The 27,843-nt window shown below is 37.3% G+C and overlaps 2 long non-coding RNA genes across 5 annotated transcripts in view; one reads left to right on the top strand and one right to left on the bottom strand.

Annotated features, from left to right (window-relative positions):
• The window catches only part of LOC137857580 (uncharacterized), a 278,206-nt gene that overhangs the window by 240,657 nt on the left and 9,706 nt on the right, over positions 1–27,843 (bottom strand). The gene's annotated exons all lie outside the window — the stretch shown is intronic.
• On the top strand, positions 65–27,349 carry LOC137857579 (uncharacterized). Its single transcript, XR_011097154.1, has 3 exons — positions 65–226; positions 14,493–14,612; positions 25,060–27,349. It is a non-coding gene; the product is annotated as an uncharacterized lncRNA (long non-coding RNA).

Genomic DNA, 27,843 nt, shown 5'->3' with positions numbered 1-27,843 from the left:
TACATTCTTACAAAAAATGGTGATGACCAATTGGTGATTGCGTAGTCTGAATTCCAAGATGGCTTTCCAACTCTATAAAGCATTTAAAGACCTTAAAACCCCTTTTCTTCTAGCCATGAAATAATTCAGGCTTAATTCGGAGCAGAAAGAGCTGCACTGGTTAGCAGGTGTGAAGATGTACCAAGGATGAAAGCTCCAGCAGACAAAGCAACAGAAGTTTTAAAAAGTAAGTAAAACAAACCAGCTGAAGAAATCAAGACGTTATCTACAGCAACCAGAAGCAAATTAGTCACCTAAGAATTGCTGCAGCTATTTCTCCTTCCCACCTAGAAAAGTTTTAGTTAACAAAGAAGTACAATAGAAAAGAGTTTTGAAACTGAGAGTCAGAGTGCAGTGCAGTTAGTGGCAAGCTAATGACTACAGAGAAGGCAGTTCGCAGGGAACAGCTGAATACACAGATTCCCACAAGTTAAACATTTTGGCAAGACCCATCTGGAGGCTTATAAGAAACCTAGGGTATCTGAAATAGCTGGCTTTCAAATGTTAGGTGGTTTAATTTGCATGCTGAAAAGTTCATTGCAAAAACATGTCAAAGTCATGGTTACTTATTCTTATAGCCAACATACATATTTGTTGGTAGTAATTAGAAAGTTGTAAAAATTTCACCTCTGTTACTGATGATGGTGGTAGTAGCAGCAATAATAATCCCCTAGTCTCATTTTGTCACTCTCTTTTGCAAATGTTCATGCTTTATCTTTGTACCTTTGTTAGAGGAGAGTGTTTAGGGTGCTTTTCCCCTTTTGCACCTCAGCCTCAAAAAAATAAAGGTAAAAGGAAGAATGGAAAAAGCTGGAATTGCTGATACATTCTGCGGTAAGATGGTGTTTGCATTTCTAGAAATTCCAATGTCACCTTAAAGAAGTGCAACTCTTCAGCCAAACCTTCCCTCAAAAGTGCACCGAAATAGATTCCTTTAAAAAAAAAAAAAAAAAAAAAAATATGCCTTTCAAAGTACTGAAGAGGCCATGAACAAATGTGATGGGAGATGTGAAAAGCCCCCTAATATCTGCAGATTTTTTTTCTTAATGCAAAACAAGTGATACTTTTTTATTATTTCAATAAACTTACGCAGGGATGGTTAGAAATCTTTTTTTTTCTGGAAAAGGGGATTACCCAACACAAAACATTTTGTTCAGAAATAAACTAACCCTCTATGGTTAGCAGTCACAATCTCCGTGTGCATCTTGACAATGTATTTTATTTTTACTTCTCAGTCATCCATTTGTTACTGCTTTCTTTCACTAAGATTTTTTTTTTAATGCTTTCATTCTAACTGTACTTGAGAACTGCTGTGGCGTACGTAAAACAAGGTTGGAAGACTTATAAACAAGGTCTGTGCCTTCACTATGTTATTATTGTATATCCTTTCTGCTTCAAATCAAATCTGGATGAATTATACTTCTAAAAGTTCTTCCACATTCTACATGTCATATATCATTTTCCAAAGTACCATAAAGCAGTTCAGTCTGTCAGTAGATTTCACCTACAAAACATGGATCTGCTTCTGAAGGCAGCTGTATTGGATTTCAGCAGCCTGAGTGTATTTGCTCATCTTGTAAATTTGCTGTCTTGGACCATGACAGGTATCATCAGTCACTGGAGCAAAAATATATTTATTTGTAGCGATATAAAAGAAATCTTTAATTTCACTTCTACAGATTTTCAAACCCAGTTTGGAAAAAAAGCACCTTAAACAACTAAGAATCTACCTCAGAAGTGAAAATACTGATGTTACTATGATTAAAGGCTTCAAAAGATAAGGAAGGTTCAATCCAATGTAATATTTGGGACAAATGAAGGAAACGTCCTTAAAAATACAAAGGGTCAAGAGACATAAGCATCACCTTTTTTTGTGTAGGGGATTTATGTGGACCTAAACCTGGCTCCAGTTCTACCTCAGTAGCAAGTAACCTCATCAGTCCACTCACTTGCATTCCTAATTAAACAGCAAAATGTTGCTGGTGTGAGGGGATCGTGTGCACCCTCAGTAAGTTTGCAGATGACACCAAGTTAGGTGTATGTGTTGATCCGCTTGAGGTGGGGGTTGGTCTATTCTCCCATGTGCCAAGTTGATAGGATAAGGGGGAATGGACTAAAGTTGCACCAGGGGAGGTTTAGGTTGGATATTAGGAAGAACTCCTTTATTGAAAAGGTTGTTAGGCATTGGAATGGACTGCCCAAGGAAGTGGTTGAGCCACCATCCTTGGAGGTATTTAAAAGACGTTTAGATTTAGAGCTTCATGATATGGTTTAGTGGAGGACTTGTTAGTGCTAGGTCAGAGGTTGGACAAGGTGATCTTGGAGGTCTCTTCCAACCTAGATGATTCTGTGATCTCCTAAAGGAGCACAGCTAAAAAAGCTACATAAACTAAATTATAGAGAAGACCAAAGATGTTACCAAGTCTGCATGATGGCCTACAGCCTCAGCTGTGATTTCTGCAGAGCAGGGAAGAGACTTTCCATGAGCGACTCTAATATATCCTGACTTCTGAAAAGACTCAAGACCCACCAGCCCCTACCTATATAACAACAAGGGCACCACATTGCTTCACAACAGGGTTCATATTGAATTATTAGCTTTTTTTTTTTTCTCCCACACACATGCCTGTTTATAGCTTGCTGAGAAAAACTAAATAATCAGGCAAGGTAATGATGCAGTCTGGTCCTCTATAGCAGTATCAGTTCTTTGGGCACACCAGCTGCATAAAGAAGGGATCAGCAAAGGAGTTGACACCAATAAGCTTTTTCCAAGTTAGCAAATATGAGTTAAGCATCCACAGAAACCTAGATGGATAGATTTACATACACCATTCAGTCATCCATTCAAACGTTGCTGATATTGATTAACATGGCAAGCAAACTGAAAAGAAGTTTTCATCTTCCAAGAGTCACTGTAAGATGCCTTTTTGGCACACCCAAGATAATATCACAGCTCCTGAATATCATTTTGAATCTTAAATTCAGTCTCATTTGAATCACACAATGGCTGAGGTTGGAAAGGACCTCTGAAGATCATCTAGTCCAACCCCCCTGGAGAAAAGAACAAGATATTTTTTGTCTTTTAACTTTTACATATTTTCCATGTAAAAACATAAATAAACATGATTTTATTTAAAAAGTCACTAATCCTTACCAAAACTCTGTTTGGAACTTTTTATTATGTTAACCTTAAAAAAGGTTGAATAACAGCTACTTTCAAATTTTGCATGACTGCTTTTCTCCTGATATCAACAACAAAGCAAAGACCTTCTGAAGCAATCTTAACACTTTGTGCAAAATACCATTCCAGCTATCTAATCGAAGAAGCCATCTGTGTATTTTACCATAGAGCAAAGTGCTCCAATCTTTTCCTCATATCAACAACCTTCTGGCTTGAAAGCCCAAGATTTTTCCTCAAACAGTTGAGGATTTGCTCAGACTTGTAAGTGAAAAACAAATGACACTTGTCCAGTGCTTCCCTGATGTAATCATGGTTGGATTTTTACTTTCGCAATCTGGTTGCATTTAGTATTATTCTTCCTATTTCCAAATTTAGGTTTATGGAACTGATCTATTTCCAATAAGATCATTCACTGAAGCCCCACCAAGAATCCTGCAGCCTGGAACTTTCAGTGCTGCTAGAACTATAGCCATCTTGTATATTATTCTTCTCAAAAAACCACAGCCTTTCATCATGTGCAAGAAGCTGGAAAAACATGTTGAAAAAGCATTCCGCAAATCAAGTTTACTGACAATTCATAATTTCTGTTGGCCAGAGAGGTTTTTTTTTCTTGTTGTTGTTTTTTGTTTTTTGAGTCTTTTTTAGGTGTACTTAGGAATTTACTCTGTGGCTGCTGGATATGACAACTCTACAGCCTCTGGAGATATGCATAGTGTTGCACATAAGCCAGATCCACAGGTGTGGAAAGAGTAGATACAAGGCAAATCAAAAAGCTGTGTCATAAACTGAAATTAGCACATGGCTTTGACCACTTCATCTACCTTCTGCCAACAAATCCATTTTCTCTCGGACTACTTGTGACATTCCAGTCCTCTGAGCAGTTCTAAACAACCATTGTTTTCCAAACATCAGCATGCCACAAAAATGCTTTCTACTTTCCCCCTAAATACAAAATTTCTCTCAGAAAACAACCCTGGCCTGATGACCATGCTAAGACCATTCAGTCTGGGAGTACTGGAGATATATGATGCCATTCCATAACACAAAACCAAATTTTATGGAAAATTATGGAAAAAAGCTTCAGAAATTAATCAAATCATTGAATGTTGAAAAATTAGTATTTTTTTAATATAAGTTTTTTGTGTGTGTTTTATTTTTTAATTTAAATTGTTTAGTGACTATGCTTTTGTTTGGTCTTGGACATCCATCTCCAGAATTTAGATACTGCAAGAAAGAATTTCTGCTTTTTGGTGTATCCCCCCTCCCTCCCCCCATTTCATTTTTTTATTTAGGGTTTTGTTTCCTGGGTTTTCATTTTATTTGTTCTGATTTTTGGTTTTGTTGCTTTTGTGTTTGTTTTTTGTTGGTAGTGGTGGTTTTGTTTGTTTGTTTTAGGGAGGCACTAGTATTCATTCTTTTTAGAGAATTTAGTCCAAGAGTCCTTGATTTTTACTTAGAACATCCCTAATTATCTCTTACAAGGTGTGCATTCCCATTCTGATTCAAGTTCTGGTTGCTCAAAAAATGAGTTATTGCTTTCAGCAAAGAACAACATTTTGATATTCTTAATTTTAAAAATATATGTATTTTTTTCTTTGTATAGCATCAGTATTCTTTATAATTTTTATTATCCTTTATTTCTATCCATACTCTCAGATTCCTTCAGATCACTAATTATACAACGACATCTAGCTGTAAAAGGCTTTGGTTTTCCAGTCTGAGAAGAAAACTGGGTTTTCTACTACAGTTCAGTTTCATCAGAAACTGATGACAACTTCAACTGAAAACAAATTCTCCTAGCTTCCAATGGGGCTATTTTTCATCCAGGAGTTACAGCCCAGTAGAAAACAAACCTAATGAAAACAAACCTAATGAACCTAATGTTTAAAAGACAAGCCTTTTCCACAATCTGAATTAGAGGATGTAGTAACTACTCAAGAGGTCTTGCCTACTATATTATTTAAGCTTAATAACCTGTGGTTCTAAACCCTGTTCTTGCCTAACCCAGTCTTGTTGAAAACACTGCTATCATCTAGTTTATACTGTGTATCTTCTCTATACGTGTAAGTGCATTTATCTAACTGGAGAATAAAATGGGTGGATAGTCCATGACACCTCTCTTCTTCAAATCAGATATAAATCTGGGAATTCAGCATAGGAAAGAGATGTCATAGTTTGGAAATTCCCATCTGCCAGTTTTATTACACTTTAATTGTAAAATTGCAGACTGTGTCATAAAGGAGAAAGAATTGGGATAACTAAATGTTTTAGAGCACATTTAAAATGACAACATTATGAGAGAAAAATTAACGAACATGAGAATTGAACAAACATTTTGCCAAACAGGTACCACACACACTTCCGTAAAAAAATTAGTGAAGGTCTAGCAAATACCTTTCAGGAAGCAGGGAACCAAAGTGGGAAGGAACCCTTAGGTGATCAGTTACTCTCTTTGTCTCAAATTGACAAAGACATACCTGGGTTTGTGGTCCTGGATGGAACAATACCTCAACATCAAGAATTTGGCAACAATAAAACCCCTAGGCAAAACCACCTAGGGAATTATCAGACATTAGGACAAGGCTCACATTTATTTCTCCCAAAGCATCAAGAATAAAAATAAATAAGTTCAATAACAGCTCTAAGAGGTAACTTTATTTCAAAACACATCATCAATACAAGCAAAAGTAGTAAAAAGGGCTATAATCTACAAGAAACATGCACAGATCGGAGAGTGCTCTTTAAAAATGGATACTTCAGCACAGCAGGGTGCAGAAGCAGTACAGTAGAAGAATATTAATTGGTCCATAAAGATTAAAAGTAAAGGTAAAATACTCAAAAAATGTCATAAGACAGACTGCATGGAAATTAGAACTATAAGAAGGGAAGGAGAAAAAGGAGCCAGAAAGCATGCACCAAAATGAGAATATACAGGAATTACAACAAATTAGAGATTTTGCTCACATTTCTTGCAAGTGTCACCCTGAAAAATATCAAACTATACATCAAACAAATTCAAATACGAAGTCAAAATTAGAAAGAAACACTTCATCCGGAGTGCTACCCACGAAAAAGGCTTACTCTTTAATTGTTGCAGGATTAGCAAGCAAGACCTCCTTTTTTGGGGCTTAATAAAGTATGGACTTCAACTGACTTTAGAGAAGGTCCATTAAGCTTAATTTTGCAAGGAGCTGAGAAGCCATCCTCCCAGTTAAAATCAGTAAGGCCTGAATGGGCCTAAACACTTCCCAGTAGAATCCTAAGGCTTTTCCACATAGAGAGTGAGCGGTTACCAGGGTGAAAGTTACTACACTGTAAATGAGTCAGATGTTTTAAATATTAAAAATAAGACAGATAGCCTAATAAAAATATTATTAAAGATGAACCCTTATATGATATTAGTATATGAAAACAAATACGTATCTAAGAGCAGAATGTCCTCAAGAGTTTTAAATAATCTCAATACAAAGTAAAGGATTAGACCCTGAAGATTCTACTCCATTTGTCCTGAGGGAAAACTTGGAACAAATTTAATTAGGAAGTATTTCAAGCCAGTGGAGAGTCTAAGGAATTAGATTAAATCCTGGCGCCAGAGTGAAGAACTATTTCAAATAAGTTTTCATTTCAGAACAAGAGTCCAAAAAGAAGAAACAGATCCTGTTTTGTTAAAAGCTGCTTCGGTCCTCCATAATGGCAAGCAAACCTATTTTCCCCTGAGGAGAAGGAGCCCTTCTCTCCAGATTCCCCCCTGAATCACCAGGAGATGAAACCAGCAGGTGAGGACATAGCAAGTTATGTCCTCAGCAGACAAAAATAATTACGTCTTCATTAAGCCTACAGTTGTTATCATATCTGTACATTCCACTCATCAGGATATTTATCTTTGGTAATAGAGGCACATACTCACCTGTACCTTACAGATGAAACACTGAGGTACATGGAGACAAAGGCAGTTGTATAACACTATTTTGATATTTGCAAAAGCAAGCTGGCACATAAACAGTATTGAAATCTGTCTCTAGATGACATACTCATATGGTTGTCAACAGGGCAAGCATAGGACTCTGCTTTTATGGCCTCGTATCTGAGAAAAAGGGAGAAGCAGGGGACAATAACTGATGGTGGTGAAAGGCAGACCTTCGCCTTTTGTTTTCTGCAAGCAGGTGCTAAATGGAACATGTAGAGTGTGACTTGATAACTCCAATGCTGGATTGTTAGACAAATAGTCAGGAGAGTATCCAAACCAAGGCATGAGTGCTTGTACTTAAATATACAGACAGAGAAATCACACATCAATGCACTTTTAAAATTATCTCAATATTGGTAAAAATTCTGACAACATCCCTATGTTCTACAGTAAAACTACTTTAAAATTTCCAATAAAATTACTTAGTTGGTTTTCAGAACTTTCACGGTCAACATTTTTTGAGCAGGGACCAGCAATGCACCCTTACAGTAAAGGCCAAAACTTCCTTGGCTGCATTAGGAAAATCATCTCCAGCAGGTCAAAGGAGCTGATCCTTCCCCTCTATTCAGCACTCCTCAGCAGAATATAAGAGGGATATGCACATACTGGAGTGAGTCCAGCTAAAGGCCATGAAGATCACTGAGAGGTTGGAGAATCTCTCAGAGTATCTCTCACACAAGGAGAAGCTGAGAAAGCTGGGACCACTCAGTCTGGAAAAGAGCAGGCAAATCTCATAAGATCCCTTCCAAACTCAACCATTCTGTGATTCTTCAATGAAAACACTGGCAGGGAAGCAGCTGGTTCACTCTGAACACAAATATCTTGGGCAGTTTCTTCACTGAAAATGATGATTATCCTACATGAAATTAATACTTAATTTCAAATCTACACCCCAAACCAGGCTAGCTAGCCAGAGTTTTTTTTTTTTACTGAGAGTAGTAAGGCATTGGAACAGGTTCCCCAGGGAAGTGGTCACAGCACTGAGCCTGCAAAAGTTTAAGAAGCATTTGGACAATGCTCTCAGACATACGGTTTGGCATTTAGGCAGTCCTGCGTGGAGCCAGGAGTTGAACTCTACGATCCTTGTAGGTCCCTTCCAGCTCAGGATCACAGAATATCTTAAGTTCAAAGCATCACTGTGTTTAGTGAAGAGGGGTGTTCCTGCAAATGGGAGCTGGGTAAAAGGAAAGTCTAGATAAAACCCAGCTATGAGAGATGTATGCATTTCTTCACCGCTAATACAATTTATGTTAGCTACTGATCTAAGTTGGGAAAGGGAAGACATACTGACAAATTTCTCTTAAGGTACCACTGTCAAACTATTCTAACACAATCACAATCCTACAAACTGACCAGCTAATACCCTTTGTTCCCAAATGACCAGCCTATTAGATGCATCATTGTACTCATGAGAGGTTGCATAAGGACAAAGCTAATACTGGAGAAAACCTTTGGGTCATAACCTCAGTCAGTTCCACAGTGAGAACATGCCAAGGATAAAAGAAAAAAAAAAAAAGAAAAATCAACAGAAGTGAACAGAAAATGCATTTCTGTAAATATTTGTAGGCTTCACATGGAACTTAAGAATTATAATATCATTATATAATACTGTGTAAGTGGCATAGGAAATAGCTACTGAAGACAGTCAAAATATTTAATAAAGGATATGTATAAATAGAGACTTCATTAGCCTTTAGAAGCACTAAAGCTAACTCTCACTGCAGCAACTTTTATATGAACTACTTCCCAGTAGCCATAACATTTTCACCCAAACATATTAAAGCTTAGGAGCTCTAGATAGCAAGGGCATTGAAAGAACAATAAAAAGAAGACCTTAAGTGAAAAGTAGAGGTCTATATTTCAAGTCAAAGTTCATTCTTGCTGTTTAGTGATATACTTGTGTATTTCTGACCAGCATGAATTGACTCAAATTGACTGAAGTCACTATCATCCTTATCTCAATTACTTTTGCTAGTTTGTCAGACTCCGTAACGCTTTTTATATTTTTAGAACTTTTATTTAAAGGCAAACTGACTTTGTCTAGACAATATTGCCTTTAACTGAAAAGTTCTGTTGAAATAACATTAGCTGTCGGGGGTGTATCCTTAAATTGGCCTTGTGTTCATATATTTGTCTTTGTGGCAGAAGTGAGATAAAGGAAACAAAGATAAAAAAAATTATGTATCAATTAATTCCCAAGATGTTTAAATAGGATATTTTCTTACCTACTACACAGAGCTGAAACAAATAAGCTCAGCTCACGAAGAAGAGCTGCCAAGTGGAAAAAGGTCCCTGCAATTTTCTAAATCAGAAATCTAAGCTGCAGGGCTTGTTTCACTAGCTTGCAGAACTACTAGAACGCTGCAGACTGGCATATTTGAAAGCATTTCTGTGGGATGATTGTATTAATTTAATCTCATATTTGATATGATTTGAAGGGTTAAGAAGATTGGTGGCTCTGAGAAATCTCTGATAAATACAGTTAATGCCACCAACTGAGCATGGTTTCACTTTCATAGGACTCACTGCTTTGATAGCATAAAAGCTCTGATATTTTCAATGCTGCTGTTTGAGTGGCAGCTTTGAAAAATGTGTACCTACCTCTTCAAGAATTCCAGCACACCTGCACTCAGCCTAAACTGGCCAGGGACAAATTAACGATTGTATTATCATGAAGATATATTCCAACATAATGTACTGCAAAAACTATAGTAACACAGGTGTAGGAATGTCCAAAAAGGTTCACAAAGTTCTGTAGGGTGAAACATGCTGTTTTCAACTCTGCAAATTTATGGGCTTTTCTTATGAAAGCCTTTAAAGCAGAAAACCTATTGCTGTTTTTATCAAAACCTCACTGTTTAAGGAAAACAAACCTAGAATACTTGGGATGGAATATCAGGCACTATCTGATAGTAAGACTAGGTGGTTATATGAAGGAAAATCTTCAGCATACAGAAATCAAGATATTTGCACTCAACATAAAAGAAATAGTTAATTAATTTTGTTGTTTGAAGTCATCAACATCAGATGGTGGAGGCTCTAAACTCTGTAGTTCCCAAACTCTGATGAACACGGGGCACAAGGAAGCACAGAACCATGACAGAGCCTTGACTGCCTCAACTAACTCAAAGGTAAAGGACTTGGATGAAGACACAACTTAAAGATCCTCCTGTGCTATACCATACCACACTTTCTCCATGTGATATTTTAAAAAGCCTTACCCAAGACTAACTGTTGCCTAGTTGTCTACTTGAACAAATATGTGATTTTTAATTAGGTTAAATCTCCATTTTCTCCCCCTAATTTCATCTGTATTCTGCAGGGCTACCACTACAGGAAGAAAAACAAAATCAGGACATTCCTGACTTATATAAGTAACTTATACATGGACAAAGGTATCAAACCTTAGATTCGTACTTCAGGACTAGGATTTTCATAATCCCCTCAAAATTTAAAATCCTAATTAAGAATGAAAGCAGTAAGGAGATAAGATCTGATGCCCAAAGGATTCTTGAAAAAAAGGTAAGCAAAAAAAACTGCCACAAAGAAAAATGCAAATATGTATACATAAATAAAGCACAGGGGTTCTTTTAAAAGTACACCCCACTCAAGAATTTTGCATTTGTAAGCTACACCTATTTCTGTACAAGACACTCAAAGACTCCCCTTACTTTAGTAAGAGTTGGATTAGGTTCTTAATCAGGAGCTCAGGGCCACATTAAAAATACCATTGTGAATTGGTTTAAAAGAAGTACTTTTTATTGTGAAATGTTCCTTTGGATTTATAAAAGAAAATGCTTTGAATTTTTTTCTTCTAAAAGAATAGGCTCCAGACATTTGGAAAGTATCTGCTCTGAGTCACAGGAACAGGAATCTGTGAAGTACCCCCTTATGCAATCAAATACACTCACCCTTCCAGCGCTGCGTGCAAGTCAGTACATCAGATGCACTATTTTGGGTGTCCCACAGGCACTCCAAGATCAGACATGGTCTTGGCAAACTTAACAAATCATGTCTCAGCCTGACCCACTACTTCAACCTCACGAACCTAGAGCTTCTAAATGTTCCCATGTCACTGAGCAGGGATCTCAGCACGGAGATTCAAACACATCAAAGAGTCCTTTGACTGCTGAGTTATGAGGAGACTCCCTTCTCCTGAGCAAAGGGGCCAGGGAGAAAGAGACAACATATTTGCTGTGTTAGCTTTAGAAGTCGCACACTGTTTGCAGAAGGGGTTATCTTGTGTCCACACTCTCTGATCTAAGCTAATGTTTGTTTACAGAGACTGTTAAGCAGGAGGGCTGGAGAGCAGGAATGTTTCACTGTATTACATGTGGTCTCCTCTATAAAGGTGTCTTTGATATAACCTTTTGGGGGTGTGGGGGGAGAAGTCACCTGTAACAGCCACATCAGCAGATGCCTATTTACAGGAAAAAGTCTAAGTCCTTTTGCAGGATCTGAGTGATCATTTGGATGTATATTTTGCTTTCAGTGCTTTCATAGAGAGAAGAAAATAAACCATGAAGAGTATTATAGCTCAGCTCAAGCATTTTTACAGCTGGTAAGCCCAATACCTGAAATCAAATACTCAAAACCATCAACTGGTTTCATGGCTCCCAAATTTTTTTTTTCCTCCTTCTCACTACCACTCAACTTAGCCCCAAAAATTCCATACAACACCTATGTTTTCAATGAAAAATGACCTTGCACAAGTCTTGAATAAGAAAGTGTTGATGCTTAATTTAAGTACTACTAGCATAAGTGATGACAAAAAATAGAACTCTTTGCAGTATGATTTTAGAGTTTCCACTTCTTGAATGTTTTAAAATTACTCTTTCCAAAAGTTAAATTATGTTTATCAGTAGCAAGGATGCTGTTACGTTGCTTCCTGTTAGATTCGAATGGACAAAACAAATTTCCAAAAATACAGACTGCTAAGGCTGCCTTGGAGAGAACTTTCACACCACTCTCAATTGCATATAAAAATACACATTGGAGTTCCTCAGATACTAATTATTTCATTACTTTTAGCCCATCTGCTTGATACAGGAATTAGAAAAACCTAAACAAGTCAATCTCAATAGCAGCCAGTGAAGGATTCTGGGGCAGATCTCCACTATGCTAAGAAATACCCAACGAGAGTTTTGGAGTAGAGAGAAAAATTTGGTAGACCTATGCTACTTTCAGCATCTCCTTATCACCCAGCAAATCTGTGATATCCTCAGCCCATTCAATTTGTCACCTGCAAAAGACAAAGAGGAAATGCTGCTCATCTTAGCAATCCTTTTTGCCCTGAACTACAGCCAGAAACACAGGCCCAGCCATGTGCTGGATGCATTAATATACAATGGAACTCCCCTGCCTATGGCTGCTTATCCTGCAACTGTACAGATGGCATATGACAGCCTCCAAATCTGAGTACCATTTCTACAGGCACTTGTGTTTGAGTCAGCTTGAATAAGCTTCAGGCTTATTCATACAACATTAGTCAAGGCCTTTTTTGCCATGCAGTTCTTTTTGTTTGATCACAGTAGCTTAGCATGCACGAGCTCTATTTCTTATAGTATAGTCTATTATGCAAGTGGGGATAAAATTACAGAAAGTGCAGAGTTTCTCAGCACTATTTTAGTGATAGTAGTAGCTGCTAATGACTTTCTGTCTATCTGCATTTTCTATAATTTTTTCTATTTTTTCTATAATTTTTACTGATTGGTTCCTGAAATATTCTAGGTGCATTTTTATTTGGATTTAGATTAAATTGCTCTGTATAACAACAAAAGGTCAGGTCAGAGCATTTAGCATTTATTAATGAAACAAGGGCTCTTTACTTTTAATTCTCTCTGCCTGTGAACACTGGGAAAGCACTCTTACTTTTAAGAAATGGCTCTTAAAAAATTTACCTGAAATACACTGATGCTTTTGTACTATTTCCAGAAGAAGAAATACTCTCCTGTGTTTAAGTGGCAGGGGAAAAAAGGCGTTTAAGTGTGATTTTACAATTTACAATAATTTTAGAAAGAAGTTATTAAAACATTACAACTAATGTGAGGTATTTTGGTAAAATCCTTCTAAAACTAGATCTACCAGGAGCTATTCCATCTAGGGCACCCTGTTTCAAGGCCCAGGCATGCGCCATGCCTGATTTGGGTGCAATGCAGTTGCAAGTCACAGGAAGGCTGAGCCCTCAGCAACATCCAGGAACACTTAATACTCTCCTCAATCCCCTTATGCCTGAAGCACTGCTTTTGTGAGAGCTCCAGCTCGGATTGCTGCAGACCACTCACTAGAGAGGTGCCTGCCACCAGTTGCAACAAACAGTTGACAAATGTAGAAGCTGCCTCCTCTCTGGAAGGACAGCTGAAGGCCTCAGCAACCGCATCTCTCAGGCCTTCTAAAGAACTGTGATTAAAAAGAAAAAAAAAAAAAAAAAAAAACATGGACTGAACATGCAAACTTTGTCCTCAGATAATGAAAAGTCATACATGCTACTCAGCTTTTCATCACAACAGGATGGCTTCAGACCTTAACATTTTGGAATAAGAAAAAAAAAGGACAACAGGAAGAGGTATTAAGCTGAAAGGAAAGCTTAGCACCAGTTGCCACAAACAAACCAGGAACTGCTACTCCAGTATAAAAACTGAACTGCAAACATTAAAAAAAAAAAAAAAAAATTGATTAAATGTTAACACTCCTTGTTGCTTCTCAAACCCCATTCTGCATAGTGAACCAGCATTTCTGGTCCTTGTGGGACGATCACTCCTGTAAGATTCAGCACATTGGAATTCTGTAGTATTTCTAAAAACATCAATTACATTAACTGGCCGCGAGCCAATTCCGTTGCTCCTTTTCATCATCTTTGCCAAGGACACCACTAACTTGTAATTGTTCATCAATTTCACGCTGCACTCTTGCTGACAAGGAGGAGGGATGAGAACGAGAGAGGCACTCTTATGGATTTATGGCTTCCCTAGCAGACAACTTAAGACTCTACAAGGCCCAAAGGCTAGGGTGTGTTTGGAGAGGAACATTAAGACCAGCCCTCCTCTGACTTCAGCTACCTGTTACGCACCTTTTCATACTCCCTGTCTTGGAGTAAGACATTCTAGGAACCCTAACATGTACCTTCACCCAAATTCAAGAATTGAAGCCTCAGCCAACATTAGCTGGGTTTAACATTAGGGTTATACAAAGAAAAAAAAAAGTCCAAAAAAGCTGCATCACTTCTGCCTTTTGTAAAGGTCAACACTTAATGGTAAACCCAGTTGTAAAATTGCTTTTGATGATTCCCTTGCATGTATGTTTCAGATAGACACTTTTACCAGCTTTCAAGACTCAAGAAGAAAAAGAACACCCCATGGATACATTAACCATTAGCACCTAACCCTGGTACAAGTAAAATTTCAGCAAACAAGGAAAAAAAATCAGGTAAATGCCTAAGTTTGTGCTCTCTGGAAACAATTTATCATCCTTGAACGATGATTTACACACAAGTTTAGAATGTGGGGTGGAAAATTCATAGGACACTATCTTCACAGCATGCCTTGTGACACATGTATTTTTGAAGGAATCCATATCAGACTGAATGAAATATTCTTTATGTATTAATAGTAAACCAATGTTCCCAGTTAACTAGTGTCCTGCCCACTGGGTCTCCCCTCCACTTAAATAGGGATCTTCTAAACTAGGGAAATATTTAGCTCTTGTTTTCTCAAATTCAATGTGGAATACTATATATAGCAATGCTGGAGACCAAAGTGATTTAGACAGATCCAAAACCATAATTCTTAAAGAAAACAAATTTGTTCTCTTAAGAGGAAAGTCATGCTTTCCATCTGTAAGATAAAAAATAAACACATTGGCTGCATCACAAAAGTAATTCCTGAAAAATCCTCATATGATACCAAAAGGCATTTAATCCTCCCTTGGATATGTCCACTTGAGTCACTGATATATTTGATGTTTAGGGAAAAAACAGGATGATATTTAACATGATTCCAGGAAAAATGTGTCTGATGCTGTTGCTTTTTAATATCAATGATCTGTATTTGGTTCCTTCCCATTTTCCAATACCCTTCTCATTATAGATTTAATGACATTCTAAGTACAGGAAGTTTTACAGTGGTAAGCAAACATCACTTTCAGTGTAACGTTTCAAAAAGGGTACATATTTAACAGTTCTGTAATACTTAACCTTTCCCTCTTTTTTAATGTAGTAACATTCTCACCATTTCTCACAAAGCAGCAAAACAGACATCTATTTCCATGACACAAAATGCAGTTCTGAGGTGGGGGTTTCTAAACCTTGAATGATATGGTAACTAAATCAAGTTTTTGCTGGGTCCACACAAGCTTTTGAGCTAGGGATTCTCTCATTACATTTATATTCCTGCAAAGCTTTTACGCATAAGACCTAAAGAACTGTGGGCATCTCTTTGGGGTAAATACATGTGTAATTCTTTCCTTTTTCTGTAGGCCACAAAGAAAAATGTCTATGCCATTTCTTAAGTAATATATTTTTATTCCTCATTTTCTTTCATACTGACTCAGTTTCCATTTTTCTCTTAAAAAGCTTCCATAAGAAAGCATAGACTTAATGATTAGCTCAGCAGTTTAGAAGTTCTCTGCTCATTTGACTCCTGAGTCTGTAAAAATTGGGAAAATACTCCAAGTTCTCTCTAGGTAATTGTTTTTCTACTGAAAACATCAGGGCTTAGCATAAGCAGACAAATTTTACTTATCCTAGGAGACCAAGATACCCTTCTGCAATTGATTCTGAAATCACCCTGACAAGACATAGGTAAAAAACAGTGTCAGCAATAAGCTCAAGTATATTTCATATATTTTTCGAAAATATCTGGCCCTTACAACCACTTGGAAAAAAAAAAAAAAAAAAAAAAACTTACACTGCATTGTTGTCAGATTTTTCCCAAAACCTTTGCAGTTTACTTTTTGAAGTCAATTTTTGAAGTGAAGATTTTAACGGTATTTTTACTGCAAGACGTTATATATATATACACACTATACTGCTACTTTTGATTATTTCTTACTCAAAAACAATTAAGTGCTACTTTCTGCATTATTTATTGCAGGTGAATATTAACTTACATCAGTTCTGAGACCAAAGCTAGGTCTGTCTCCTGTGAGACCCAAAATTCATCCCAATACACTTAAGTAACTGAAATACCAATGGCACCAATTTTGCCTATCATAACTACAAACTGGGTTGAAAAATACGAGTTATACGACATAAGTAGCCCTGCAGATTTGTGTTTTCTAGGCTACAGTCTTGCAAACAAACATGTAAGGAAGGTGCTTTGTGCCACAACTTCTTCTCAACAAATTGTCTTAAAGTCATCAATACATGTTGTGGATGAACATTTCCAGAGAGACTACAAGAACCAGAGGTTCAAATTTGCATGTTAGTGCTTTCTCAATCTTTGCCATAGCAAATTTGGGGGTATGTTGAGCCCCACATAGATTTAAGAACAAAACATTTTCATGTTACAATGTGAATTATCTACCACTTCACTTAGAGATGAGGTTTTTGTTTGTTTTGTTGTTTTTTAAACACTGCAAGACCTACCTTTAGAGAGACAGAATAAAAAAGTGCCTTGAGTTCCCTAAGCAAACTCTACAGAAACAACTAATGACAAGTGTAATGAAAAGTGTAGCTATGACTGATGCTATAGAATGATTATGAGAAATGTTCAAATATTTTGAGAAGTTGAAGATAACTTTAAATGAAGACAGCCACGTGAACCATTATTTGCATTCAAAAGCAACTGGGGGGAAGAGATTTTTTGACAAGAGGCCAAGTGTCAGAAACAGTTCTCATTTCTGAGAGTGATTTAAAGCAAGTGAATGGAGAATACTGTAAAGTTGTAATGTGAATAATTAAAACATGACTTGAAGGAGAAGGTAGACAGCAACAAATATACAGATCACCATCTGTAAGCAGCATCAAAAAGAACAGACGCTTTCCTAAGTTTATAGCAGTTACCAGAAAAGAATGAATGTATTCAGAAACCACTGCATGCAAATTCAAGAAAAAAAAAAAAAAAACACATTCAAACCTGCATTATTCATACTCTCCTTGTTGAGCTGAACAGTCACCATAGATTGAAAAAAAATCACCAGGAGTAAAGTATTTCAAAGAGTTTTCACTGAAAACAAGCAGGTAGTTATCAGAATTTTCTAGACCTCAAAAACTAGAACTCAACAGGTCCAGAATTTATAGAACACTAGAAAAGATTTGGTTTGGGATTGTATTGCCATCACCAGTGATGAAAGAAAAACCTTTCTCACAGCGTTTCACCTTTCTCAGTGCTTCAGCTGTTAGTCATATTCATTTGCTTTAAAAAAAAAAAAAAAAATTAAAGAAAAAAGCCTGCAAAAAAAGCCTTTAAAAAAAGATCTCTTCAGGAAGTGAGAGACTGAAGGAAGGATTCAGAAGTTTATCTAGTTACTTCTAGATGTTTAATGTCCATTATATTTTCTAGATTTGAAATAATTTCCATGCAAAGTTGTCTGAATTCTCTGCAAAAGTTGATATCTTTCCTGTTGAATACTTCATTCAGTACAGGGCATTCCTGGAAAGAAGGAAACTGGAGTAAAGCAAAAAAACGTTTAGTTCTCTTTAGATCAAGAGACTAGACTAAGATGGAAAGGAAAACCTGAGCTGCTCTTTAACTTTCCCAAGCCAATTTGTTCATAATACTTTGTACTTAGTAGCAATTTATACAACCTCGGTAGAATATCTTTTTCCTTACCCAAATTCACAACTGATACAGGTAGCTAGACCGAAGTTATTCTCTTATTATGAATATTACATGCTTAGGATTCTGTGTCTCAAGGAGGGGCCAGATGTCTGTGATCAGGTTTTTTTTTCAGCTTCTTGTTTAACTCTTTCAAAGTGCGGCACTACATGTTCTGAAGTTGTGATTTACTTACTTTCAAAATCCAGATTAAACACAACCTGATCGTGCTAAAATCAGAAATGAAAAATAAAAGTCCTAACTAGTTTATAAATTCAGTGCGTGTATTTTGCCAGGAATATCAAAGACTGGGTGAATTAAACTTTGGTCTCCTTTTTCACTACTATTATCTTTCTTAGTACTTTGTTAACACTGTTTTAGTCACTTTACCAAGATGCTCAGTAATAGGTTCTCCAGAAGGAGAACTGAAGACTCAGAGGCCTTCGTACAAGTCACAGGAGCCCAGTGCTGCTGTAGCACCAAAGGTCCCCTCATTCAGCAAGCGAATTGCAAGTCTCTTTCTCCAGCATGTAGACTACAGGGGTATGACTATGACTCACTTTGCTTCTTGGACACTTCTTTTTCCCTTACAGTATCCAAACCAAATTTCTTGTATTTTACCCAGGTAACAAGGGTGAATGCTCTCCACACAATCTAGAAGACAGCAACAAGAGTTTCTCAGAAGTGTCCTTTTAGGTTGGAGAACAGCCAGGAATTGCTTTTCTTGCAGTTGTCTGATTCATGCTGTAACATTAAAATGTAGTTAAAACACAAGTGCTACTAAACCTCCTAACAAAACGTTAACATGGTTAAAAAGCAGGAAAAGCACTTTTTCCACAAATCTATGTTTTACAGGCAGCAGCAAACCAAGCCTCCATAGGCTACACACTATATCAAGTCACTTCTACCCTCCTATTGAACAAGGTTCTTTTCAGTGCTGGTGCAATCGTAAAGAAAGGCCATCCTTAAATGGAAGAAGTCTATGTTCTTGCTGGTAAAGTCGGTCAAAAATCCCAGCTTCATATTCTAGACTGTGGTGCTTGATGAGTCCAGCTTAATAACTTCAAACTAAATCCAAAAGTTTGTTCTCAGCTACTCAGTTTGAAGTCAACTTCTCTCCCAGTCCAAAAGAAGAAATGGAGCAATATAAGGAACATGTCCAGAATCTTCAAGCCAGCATTCATGGACATGTAAGGTACATGTCTGGGGATCCCAAATGAAAAGCCTTTCCATATCTTCATTGTGCAGTATTTGTTTAAAATACATTAGTTCAATCTGTAACACATAGATGGTTCAGAAGGGAGTATCCATATTACTATTTGATCATGTTGATAGCTGCTTGGAGTAGCTTAAACCAATCTCAAAGAAAGTTTTTTCAGTTTTTGTTCCGAGTACAGAATGTACAGGGTAGATCAAGTTCTGATGTGTCATCCACCCTCCACACAACCCTTAGCCAAAAATAGAGAATGGCTTCTAAAGTCACAAGGTTTACGAATGACAACTTCACTGAAAAATGCATATCCTTTTAAGTTACAGAAAAATTATAACTAAAATACAGCATATTAGATCAAGTCAAGCAAGTTCATAGCGTCAGCAAAATTCTCAATTGTTTGCTTATATATAATAATTATAATCTAGCTTATTCCAGGCCAAGTCTCTCATGAAACCTGAGTTTGCACTATTTTATTATGTATACTTTATATGAATAAGGTATACCTCTTCTGCTCCCAATCTTTTCCAGTTTTTATATCTTTGAAGTCTTTTCAGCAAAGGCAAAAAGTTTACTGCTGTAGTATATTTAAGCCTCCCAACAACAGGTAATACAGACAAATTAGAAGAGATTTCCAAGCCCGCTCACTTGCTAGACAAAGCTCTTGCGTGATGAAGGACCATTCACAGGAACAAGGCTTCACCCAGCATTATGTAAGACAGTCACAGGAATTACAATGAAATTCCTCACTGCGTGTCCCTGGAGTTAATCTTCTGCATTCACTAGAGTTCTGGTAAGCTCCACATCATATTACATAGCACTGCCTAAATCATGAAAACTCTGAACAGAGCAAGAAGTGTCACTGCTAAATTTTGGATCTCAGAATGACAGTGGGTTCATGCCAGAGAATGAGACATTTGCAGAGACAACCAGGGCACCAAGAGAAAAAAATACGACAGCTAACTTTTTTTCTCCCTAACCCAGATTTCTCCATATTTCAGTCATTAGGGCCTCACAGTTTTTTCCAGTGTAGAGTGTTGACTTGGAAAAATGAAGCATTGCAAAAGCAGAAAAACAGAAAGGAGCTGGATGCAGATGTAGACACCATGAAAGGCGAAGATGATGGGTGTGGGGAAATGCAATGTAATGACATCTTTAGAGCTGACCATTTGAGTTCCTACTGAAGGTGACTCCAGGCCTTAGAGGAATCTTATTAGCGCATAAAGTGACTTGAGCCGGGGTGGACTTGCTGCCTTCTACTTCCAGCAGGATCAGAAAGATGGTCTGAGATCACAGTTAGGTTTTACTATATGCCATTGCATCTGTGATCCACATAAAGAAACTCATTAAAGGCTTATTCACAAGCTGATCAAGTTGAGCCATTAATCAATTCCCATGAAAAGCTTTCACGTTACTGCTGGCCAGTTCAGAATGTGAGACATTTGCAATATCTATCTGTAAGTCCATGCCCAGGCTGTTGAAAAATGAGATGCAAGGGACAGACAACTTGCATGCATCCTGCAGAGTGAGTAAAAGGACAAGCAAAATCTTTCTGAACTACCCTAAAACCATTTTTGACAATGGGAGAATCCAAAAGCCAGTATAGCAATTTATTGTTGTGTACATTCTTAGAAGAGATCAAGGTCTATAAACCAAGTATCAGACATATGATCTCACACCCAGCCCACCTCCCAGTACATTCACCATAGAGTGGAAGAGAGTGCAGCTGCTCATACTTAAGAATATCAGCATGCGTGAGACAATTTGTTGGCCAAAAACAAGTGATGAAACAGGAATAACCTAGACAGCTATTAAATCAAAAAAAAAGTTTTAAATTAACAAAAGGAATAATTTATGCCCTGCATAGGGAAAGAGGAATAAATATAATTTAACAAAAACAGGGACCTAGAAAAACTGCTTATCCAGAGAGGTTGCATCATTTTCAAAGCCTCCAAGGCTACAGACAAGAATGGATGAAGCTCTGAGAAACTTTGTTACTGACCCCATAGTTGACCCTACTTTGAACAGAAGGTTGGAATGGCGACCACATTAGGTCCTTTTTGACCCAAATTTTCTTGTACATCTTTATAAAACAGGCCTGCCCTATTACCCATTTTTAATCTGTGTATGATTAAAATTAAACATTGAACATTTATATGCAACACATCTACCATATTATTAGAACCAAATTCTAAGGTTCTTTGGTTCTTCTATAGAAGAAAATTCTACTCATATAAACAACTAAAAATATTAGGTACTATGTTATTCAAATATATATATTACTGTTACATTTTTAAATCACCTAGCCTCCCAAAGTAAACATTTTATGAGGACTATCTTTTGACATCTTTTTTTAATCTATATAATGGCTACCTCCTATATTGCTACTCAGTCTAGGTTGAAATACCGCCTCTTATTTATACTCCAAGAGTAAAACTCCTTTCCATGACTAAAGGAAAAAACAGTCTCCACAGTGGAAATTCCCCACCACCTCCAGCATTTACTGTTTCTCCCAAGCTATACCCCCCAGCTTTCTCACTCCTCTGTAATTTGTCTGTCAAAATGCTGCTGAGCACAAATTTGGAACACAGGCTACAAGAAATTTTTTGCAGCAAGGGGAATTTGCCTTTTGACTTATGACAGAAGCTGTTTTTGGATATTAACATAGAAAAAGTGAAATAAGTTAGCGAAGCAGAACAGGAGACTTCTCTCTCATTAGCTTCCCTTTGCATGGAAATCTTCCATCCCGGATCTCTTCTGAATAAATAAATTAATTAGTAAGATAATTACCCCCCAGCAACAAGTAATTAGAAAGTAGCACGACAAACAGACAATGGCCAAAGCTTCAACTTTTGATCGGGGATTCAGAACTCTCCTTAAGACAAAAGAGGAGAAAGGACAAAGGACCTTCTGGCCCACTTGCCTGACTCCCATGCTGGACTGTGGCTTCCTTCAGTGCATTTCCTAACATTGTCCCTCATGCAGAGCTGCTTTGTTTAACCCTCTTTAGAGAGATTGATATGAAAGACATACAACTGACTTGTGATCAAGGTCCAGACTCCAATCTCACCATCAAAAAAAAAAAAAAAAAAACAGAAAAGGGTTGCTGGTTAAGATCCATGTCTCTAAATATAAGTGAGACGTGGGCAGATTAAATTCCTTTTGCGGAGTGGGATGAAGACAAGAAACCACAAGTTTAAAAATAAGTCTGAATTTGATAGGAAGATTAATTGACCAGCTCCTGGAAAGAAAGCTAAAAAAAGCTTTGGATTTTCCTTCTTTCTTTACTTTTATTTCAGATCTACTCTCAGGGCTTCTTTTCCCTGAAATTCCTAAAAAAAAAAAAAAAAAAAGTAAACATCCAGATGATACAAAACATTTTAAACTGCTAGATACTATGCATGCCAGCCATACAACTTAACTGTGCAATGAACAGACAGGGCAGAGGGCCTATCAACTCCATTACACTAACCTTTGCTGTTCCATGTTGACTGTCGGGGTATAACATGCTATGAAATATATGCAAGAAAAGTAACAGTCTATATGAAGGAAGAACACCGGTTAAGGCCTCAGTCAGGCTGTACTGATTTACAGTTCTGGAAAACTTGGCCAATGGTCTTCAGTTCTAAAGTTGCTGTAGGATCTGCCAAAAATTGCACCCACCTTACAAAATACGAAGAATATTTGATCCTGAAACCAGTCATAACCCGTCTGCTCCAATCACAGGTGAGTACAGTTGGGCTTTTAATGCATGGCCTACAATGAATCAATTAACATCCATGCCATGTATAATTTGTAGAATAGGAATGGTGGCAGACATCCACCAGGTATGGATTGCTGTGAAGCAATCTCAGATCTGAATCACTAAGGAAAGTTAGAAGACTACTGAAATACTGAGATCCACCAGAGCAGGCTGCTGCTGTAACTCAGAAATGCGTAAGTCCCTTTTAGATCAGTTAGTTGAGCAGCACTGTTTGTAGCTCTCAGGCACACCAGAAACTCAATACATAGTGTACAAAGCAAGTACTGAATAAAAGAAGCCATGGCTCATTTAATCGATGAATGCTCTAACAACTGATGTAACATAACCTTACACAAAACCGTTTCCTTTTGTCTTCTCGTACATGAAGACTTATAATTAATGTTATTACTTTCCCAGTTGGTGAGTTATGGTAGAGACAGAGATAGTTAGAGAAGACTGTTCCATGGATTAAGATGGCATAGCATCACTAGTGAAGTTCGAAAGAAGATACAAATTATCATAACTGTCCATCTTTAGTCACAAGCACAACACTTAAACTATTTAAACTGGACAATGTTTTTAGACTGGAATCATCTTCATTTGACAGTACTGGTACTCTGTTTACCTGGAAGAGTCCCCATATCTTCTGCAAAGATACTACTCAACATTAATATTCATCTACATGTATATTAACATTTTCCGCAAAATGCTTGCTTTTATTGGAAAGTAAGATGACCAAATCTGAAAGACCTATTCACAGATGTTTAATTCCTTTCAAAGCAAGGAGATAATTAGGTAACTAAAGGAAATAACAAATAGTCTGCCATATATCATTTTAATAGTTTTATTAAAAGGCTTTTATCCCCAATGCAATCAGGGAGATTGCATTTTCATCCAAAAAGGGAAAAAACTTGGGGACAACATAAGAACAGAGACTTACAAGTAAGGGAGCAGGCTTGCTGTTTGTTATCTGAGAAACTAAAAGTTTATAAAACAGTAGAAAAAAATCATGCCAGTTGCGATGATTGCCTTCAACTGTGTCTTGTGATGGTACTACATTTGTATGAAATTTTCGTCTTATTAAAACTAAGTCAAAGAAGAAATGACAGACATCTACTTCTGGCTGCCATCATACTGCACCACCAGCACATTCAGTATTGCATATATGCGCCATATGCCAGATGGTAGTTCGGAGAAGACTTCACATCTCCATGGTCTGGAAATCAAAAACAACCATTGGACACTTGCTACCATGGAATTTGGAGAATCAAACACTCTTGGTCACATCAAAATCTTCTCTTATGTCTGCATTTAGATCAGACTGCCAAGAGGTTAAAGGGAAACAGCAATAGGCCTATTTTTTCTTTTTCTTATAATTCAGAACATACAGCAAAGGAACACTGGTGTAAGAGTGTGAATACCTATACTGTCATTCAAGCAAAATTTGCACCTCGTTTGTTTATACACAACCATCATGAATGCAAACAAGCACTAAATCAGACTGTGCTGCTTGCTGACAGCAAGTTACTGGAGCTTATGACTGAATTTAGAGAGAGAGAGTTGTTCCCTCCAAATACAAAACATAGTACAACACAGAAGGTACCTTCCTCAGGTATCTGAATCTTCTCTTCCTGTTTCATGCTTTTTAAACAGGAATTTCACAAAACTCATAGACTTATACAAAAAAATGGACAACAACAGTTGCCTACCCAGACCAACAATTTTAACAATTGGAAAAGGCCACTTAGAGTATGCAACATACATCCCACAAGTAAATGTGGTTTTAATAATAATCCTGCCAAAATGAAGATTTCTCCTTTACACCACAAAATGTGAAACACTTCAAATAAAGGCAACCCAGGCATGTTGACGCCAAAGCAAATAGGACTTCATTACTCTTTTGAAGAGACTGGACACAAGAACAGCATTCACTTTTACTCAACGCTCTTAACACACAAGAACAAAACTCACAGAAAAAGAAAGGAGTGAAGGAAATATAAGATCAAAGTTCTAAAATTCTCTAGTACCGTAAAGCTTTCCCATAAGAGCAACAAATAATTTGTAACGGGACATGAGATAGCATCTAACATTCTCCTATGGTGAGAGCACGTGCAAGCCATCTTTTAGACATTTGGTCCACTCATCCTGCTTTGTCATTCTTTCTAGGCTCTCTTGGCCTCCCCACTGCCTCTGTCGGACAGATGCGGCTGAGCTCCACGCCATGTGCATGCCAGATTCCTCCAGCCACCCCAAACCACAATGAGGGAGGGACTGAAACTTCTCCAGAGCGTGCGCTAAGGCACTACTCCTCTGATGACCTTCCTTAATTAGTTGCTCCTGGAAATTTTTTTTTTTTTTTAAAACAAGCCAGTGGAATCAATGTTGTTCACGTATCTGGATTAAAGAACACTTCACTTCTGGGAAATAGAAGTTTTACGCTCTGGTTAGGCAAGAAAAAAAGGATGAGTTGGATATTGGAGAGAACTTGGGCAATTAATCACAGCCTCAGTTTACTACAGGTCACAGAATACTCAGTGATTTTAACAAACCTCCCCTCACTCTAGCCTTCCTAAGCAAAGGCTGTTTTTTTCCTATGTGATAAAAACATATTTTCCAATACACTGAGGTTCTTGTAAGAATTTAGGCATTTTCTATACCTTCAGAAGTTCTTTTAGTAAATCATACAGGCAGAAAATCAGTCAATACAATAAGACTGAACGTGTTCCAACCCAGAGGCAAGAATAGCCATTCAAAAGCACAAGTCACTTCAGACATCATCGCAACCATCTGAAATGTTGGCACAGTTAGTGGAGGAAGAAGTCACCAGCCACCAAGCTGCATGCTGTAAATCAGCAAGTGAGGTAGTTCAGAGAAGGGAACTGAACACAGGGTCTGTTACAGCATGAACCTCTTTAGTTGGAGTAGCAGGCATATAGACTTAGATGGCTACTGACCAACTCAGACATTTCTGATAGGCATATTGCCATACAAGCTGGGAACTGTGCCTTCAAAGAGTCTCTTAAAGACTTTTCTCACATGGGAAGGTGATAGTCCTGGAGTCTTGTGTACACTGCTAGCATGAAAATAACTAGTAAGGGCTACAAAGAGATTTTGACTTTGCACTAAGCAGTTCTGGAGCAAGAAGGCAATATAAGAAAAGGTATAGCTCTGAAGCATTAGTGTGAAATGGACTCTGATGAACAAAAAGAAGCAAAGCCTTCAAAAATAAATTTGTTATTTACAATCACATTTTTATAATGTGGTCATTCACAGGTGAAGTCCAGGTCCTAAAGATAATGAATGGGAAGTATTCTTTCCACGGCCACACCATTCAGTTACAAGGAGTTCATCAATGATTATTCATGCATAAGGAATCCCAAATATACATTTATACATAACATGGATAAGTCATGGCATGATGCATTCAACACAGCTGAGTCAACATATTCAACAGCTTAAACTATGCATTGGGAAAGTTCTTGTTCGTTAATGACTAACAGTAATCAGTCATAATAAGCAGAACTGGGAGGGGAGGAAGCATGACACTCCACTGCCTTGTCTATTTTTTTAGAACAAAGGTTTTCTGAGGTCACACAGTCTACACGACATTATTTTAGCCCCAGGTAAAGGATTTCTTGATTTATTTTTTTTTAAATCATAGCTATAATAATCCACACCCAAGAATTCAGAAAGTCATGCTCTCATACCTATCACTTAAAAAGAATATCCTACTAACTGCAAACAGAAAGACCTAAATCATCACAGCATCATGGTACTATTAAGTAATATTTTAATAAACCACCATGAACCTTTCCATGGAACAGCTCCACAGAAGCAAAATTGCACACAGACAAAGATACCTGGTGGACAACTTGGTAGATTTTATTCATCGTGTTAATTTCCCCAAATACATAAGTTCTAAGAATTATTTACTGGAGAACGAAGGATATACTTTGAAGACTCTAATTTTTGGTAGAAATGTAGCTCTTCACATCCTAATCATAAATCAAGCAATACGTTTTGTTCAAATACAGGTTGATATGGAAAAAGAAATTTTGAGACAATGCAGAAATATAAGTAGTAATAAGTAAGGTAAGTAACAAGCAATAATAGTAAGTTGAAAGTTTTACTTGTTAAGACCATGCAACATCTTGAGCTGTTCCACATGTGTACACTTAAGTTCTTTGAAGCCTTGTTCAATTCTACAAACTGAATTATACTTCAGCAGTTTGGTAAGATTTCTGTTTCAAGAGGACTGTTTTCAGTCCAAGCTGCATTGCAAAATATCCAGTCAAACCATTAAATGATGTGTCTGTGCTACCCAGAGAAGAATCACACTGTTTAACCAGTGGTATTAGTAACATACAATGTTAAATTTTCAGCTGATTGTCAGAAAAGCAATTAAGGCTGTGTTTGACTTATCATGCCTAAATAATATTAAATGACTACAAATGAACTTGTTTATACTACTAACCAAAGTGATTCAAACAGGACTGGGCACTAGCTGAAGAACCATTTGAATCGCAGGTGCTTTGCTGAATCAGACTTTAATGCAGAATAGCAAAAATCCAAGTAATCACTGCAATGGTTTCTCAGCCCTAAGACATAGTTAGATGGATAATTATGGATAATTATGGATAATTATCCATCTAACTGCTGCTAAATCTTGTTCCTAAGCACCACATCCACACATCTCTTTAATACCTCCAGGCGTGGAGAAGATACTGCTGCCCTGAGCAGTTCATTCCACTGCTTGACCATCCTCTCCTTGAAAAAATTCTTCTCGATATCCAATGTAAACCTCCCCTGGCACAACCTGAGGTTGTTTCCTTGCATCCTATCACTTGTCACCTAAGAGACTGACATCCGCCTTGCTACAGCTTCCTTTAAGGTAGGTGTAGAGACAGATGAGGTCTCCACTCAGCCTCCTCTTCTCCAGAAGAAATAGCC

Source organism: Anas acuta, chromosome 5 (genome assembly GCF_963932015.1).
Source record: "Anas acuta chromosome 5, bAnaAcu1.1, whole genome shotgun sequence".
In the NCBI taxonomy this organism is placed as follows: Eukaryota; Metazoa; Chordata; class Aves; order Anseriformes; family Anatidae; genus Anas; species Anas acuta.
The sequence above is the reverse complement of the archived record's forward strand: the minus strand, read 5'-3'. Positions and strand labels throughout refer to the sequence as shown.